General features: G+C 54.1%; 1 non-coding gene across 1 annotated transcript in view; it reads left to right on the top strand.

Moving 5' to 3' along the window:
• The first annotated feature begins 2,741 nt into the window (after positions 1 to 2,741).
• Positions 2,742 to 4,368, top strand: part of LOC124732462 — a 1,909-nt gene continuing 282 nt past the window's right edge. Inside the window, exon 1 of the ribosomal RNA XR_007008715.1 lies at positions 2,742 to 4,368. This exon is cut by the window's right edge and continues 282 nt beyond it. This is a non-coding gene — a ribosomal RNA (small subunit ribosomal RNA).

Here is a 4,368-nt window from a genome sequence, read left to right as displayed (position 1 = left end):
ATAATCACTATCAAGGAACCTGCCGCCCCCGCCCCCCCCCCCCTACACCTTTCCTTACAACAACGTGTAACCTAACCTAACCTTAAACCTATGTTGTACCTTAACCTAACCTATGTTGTACCTTAACCTAACCTATGTTGTACCTTAACCTAACCTATGTTGTACCTTAACCTAACCTATGTTTGTACCTTAACCTAACCCTATGTTGTACCTTAACCTAACCTATGTTGTACCTTAACCTAACCTATGTTGTACCTTAACCTAACCTATGTTGTACCTTAACCTAACCTATGTTGTACCTTAACCTAACCTATGTTGTACCTTAACCTAACCCATGTTGTACCTTAACCTAACCCATGTTGTACCTTAACCTAACCCATGTTGTACCTTAACCTAACCCATGTTGTACCTTAACCTAACCCATGTTGTACCTTAACCTAACCCATGTTGTACCTTAACCTAACCCCATGTTGTACCTTAACCTAACCCATGTTGTACCTTAACCTAACCCATGTTGTACCTTAACCTAACCCATGTTGTGCCTTAAACCTAACCCATGTTGTGCCTTAACCTAACCCATGTTGTGCCTTAACCTAACCCATGTTGTGCCTTAACCTAACCCATGTTGTGCCCTAACCTAACCCATGTTGTGCCCTAACCTAACCCATGTTGTGCCCTAACCTAACCCATGTTGTGCCCTAACCTAACCCATGTTGTCCCCTAACCTAACCCATGTTGTCCCCTAACCTAACCCATGTTGTCCCCCTAACCTAACCCATGTTGTGCCCTAACGTAACCCATGTTGTGCCTTAACGTAACCCATGTTGTGCCTTAACGTAACCCATGTTGTGCCTTAACGTAACCCACGTTGTCCGCTAACGTAACCCACGTTGTCCGCTAACGTAACCACGTTGTCGCCTAAACCTGCTCTGTAATTGTTATACGACTCGTTCAATTAGTGTAGTGTTGCCCACCCGCAACCCTCGCAATATAGTTCGCTACTCGCACTGCCCGCTCCCCTGTGTATCGCTTCATGTTAAACACCTTGCAAGTCTTGCTGACTTTCCACATGCTCCTGCTGTACACTGTAATGTGGATGGCAGCAGGACGTACATGCCGCCCCCCCCCCCCCCCACCACCCCTCCCCACGTCCCCACGTCCCCACCTTGCCCCCTGCCTTCGCAAGCTGGTTGGTGACAAGTTTGCATGTTCAATGCCCTTCGCATGCGACGTACGCAGGCTACGTTGTGGTGCGGGCCTGTGTCAACTGTCCGCTGATGTCGTACGCGTGAACCACAAATCTGTACTGCACATTCGTCCTTATGTACTGAATGATACATCGTGGCACATGTGTGACCGTACAACGACTGCGCCCAAAAACGGCGGCGACCATACAGTGCAAATATTGTGCACGCAGCTACGTGTCGTCTCCCTATGAGAGCTGGATTGCAGTGTGGTACGCCATAGAGACGTGTGGGAGGAACGGACGCCGTGGATGGCGATCAGCATGAGCTGTGTGTTGATGTATTCGGACCTAGTCGTCTCTCCTCAAACACCGTGATAGCATGGTGCACCGCGTTCCATATCTGCGACATGCTACAGAGGCCGGTTGACAGTCGTTCGAGCAATGGACATCGCATACGGTACGGGGGCCACCTTCCACGTATTGTCTAGGCGTGCACATTTTGTTGCGTGTATGTGGGCAGACGTAGTGTGGCGTGACACCTGACACAGGCATGCAATAATCGTTGAAGTTGCTAATGGCGATGGACGCCTACGTTTTCTGGTGAAGTTACGCAAATGAAGAAATGGTAACCCGTTGTGGTGCGGTTGTTCTCGCTAGGGGTGAATCGGTGATGGCGACGATAGGTTGAGGTACTAACCGGTTGTTCCAGCGATACCCACCATGCCGATGAAACTGAACGGCATCTGGGTGTGAAGCGATACGCGGTGGTGGCTGGGTGGGACCGTCCCCGGCCGGTGAGGGGGCGCCTCCCGGCGTGCTGGCCGCGCGGTGCGTGGGCGCACGCGCTACAGCCGGCTGGTGGGGGCGGCCAGTGGCAGGCGCGCCGGCCGACGGACGCGGCAGGCGTCGCAGCTGCGCGCCGGCGCACCCTGCGCGCGGCGCCGTGCGGCCAAAGTAGGTCCTCGCGGGCCCGGTGCGAAGCGCGGTGGACATCTTCAGTGTGCTGGTCCGATTGAGGACTGTGTGCGTTGAGGATGCGCCGCCGCCCGGCGCTCGGCGCCGCGACGCCGTCTGCTGCTCGGTCGCCCCAGCGGTTCTCGCTGGTGGTTTGTATCGCAGCTGTGCGGATGTGTTGGCGCGTGCGCTGTGCTGGGAGAGTTCGCTTCGGCACCCAAGTGGGGCTTTTGTCCTTCTGTGGCGCTGGCGTTGGAGCTGCCGGTCACCGTAGGTGGCGCGTGTTGTCTCCCGCCGGCAATGCCACGACAGCACGCTCCCGGGCCTCTGTCGGCAGCGGCAAGCTCAGTTGGGAGCACGGGTGGTCGCACCGAAAGCGTCTACTCGCCTAACTCCGGGCGATTGCGCCTCTCTCGAACCCGACCAAGTACTTGGGACGGCGCTGCGCGCCGCCGGGACCTGAGAGGGTTTCGAGGTGTATTGTGCAGGGGAGCTCAGCCTCCTCCTGTTTGCAGAATGATTGAGCGGACGCTTGCGTGTTCGCGCGGGCCCCCGGGACACACTCCCGGGCGGCCGGCTGCTCAGCTCTAGTTGGCGCAGCTCCCTGGTTGATCCTGCCAGTAGTCATATGCTTGTCTCAAAGATTAAGCCATGCATGTCTCAGTACAAGCCGCATTAAGGTGAAACCGCGAATGGCTCATTAAATCAGTTATGGTTCCTTAGATCGTACCCACGTTACTTGGATAACTGTGGTAATTCTAGAGCTAATACATGCAAACAGAGTCCCGACCAGAGATGGAAGGGACGCTTTTATTAGATCAAAACCAATCGGTCGGCTCGTCCGGTCCGTTTGCCTTGGTGACTCTGAATAACTTTGGGCTGATCGCACGGTCCTCGTACCGGCGACGCATCTTTCAAATGTCTGCCTTATCAACTGTCGATGGTAGGTTCTGCGCCTACCATGGTTGTAACGGGTAACGGGGAATCAGGGTTCGATTCCGGAGAGGGAGCCTGAGAAACGGCTACCACATCCAAGGAAGGCAGCAGGCGCGCAAATTACCCACTCCCGGCACGGGGAGGTAGTGACGAAAAATAACGATACGGGACTCATCCGAGGCCCCGTAATCGGAATGAGTACACTTTAAATCCTTTAACGAGTATCTATTGGAGGGCAAGTCTGGTGCCAGCAGCCGCGGTAATTCCAGCTCCAATAGCGTATATTAAAGTTGTTGCGGTTAAAAAGCTCGTAGTTGGATTTGTGTCCCACGCTGTTGGTTCACCGCCCGTCGGTGTTTAACTGGCATGTATCGTGGGACGTCCTGCCGGTGGGGCGAGCCGAAGGCGTGCGACCGCCTCGTGCGTGCTCGTGCGTCCCGAGGCGGACCCCGTTGAAATCCTACCAGGGTGCTCTTTATTGAGTGTCTCGGTGGGCCGGCACGTTTACTTTGAACAAATTAGAGTGCTTAAAGCAGGCAAGCCCGCCTGAATACTGTGTGCATGGAATAATGGAATAGGACCTCGGTTCTATTTTGTTGGTTTTCGGAACCCGAGGTAATGATTAATAGGGACAGGCGGGGGCATTCGTATTGCGACGTTAGAGGTGAAATTCTTGGATCGTCGCAAGACGAACAGAAGCGAAAGCATTTGCCAAGTATGTTTTCATTAATCAAGAACGAAAGTTAGAGGTTCGAAGGCGATCAGATACCGCCCTAGTTCTAACCATAAACGATGCCAGCCAGCGATCCGCCGCAGTTCCTCCGATGACTCGGCGGGCAGCCTCCGGGAAACCAAAGCTTTTGGGTTCCGGGGGAAGTATGGTTGCAAAGCTGAAACTTAAAGGAATTGACGGAAGGGCACCACCAGGAGTGGAGCCTGCGGCTTAATTTGACTCAACACGGGAAACCTCACCAGGCCCGGACACCGGAAGGATTGACAGATTGATAGCTCTTTCTTGATTCGGTGGGTGGTGGTGCATGGCCGTTCTTAGTTGGTGGAGCGATTTGTCTGGTTAATTCCGATAACGAACGAGACTCTAGCCTGCTAACTAGTCGCGTGACATCCTTCGTGCTGTCAGCGATTACTTTTCTTCTTAGAGGGACAGGCGGCTTCTAGCCGCACGAGATTGAGCAATAACAGGTCTGTGATGCCCTTAGATGTTCTGGGCCGCACGCGCGCTACACTGAAGGAATCAGCGTGTCTTCCTAGGCCGAAAGGTCGGGGTAACCCGC

Source organism: Schistocerca piceifrons, unplaced genomic scaffold (genome assembly GCF_021461385.2).
Source record: "Schistocerca piceifrons isolate TAMUIC-IGC-003096 unplaced genomic scaffold, iqSchPice1.1 HiC_scaffold_1345, whole genome shotgun sequence".
NCBI lineage: Eukaryota > Metazoa > Arthropoda > Insecta > Orthoptera > Acrididae > Schistocerca > Schistocerca piceifrons.
The sequence above is the reverse complement of the archived record's forward strand: the minus strand, read 5'-3'. Positions and strand labels throughout refer to the sequence as shown.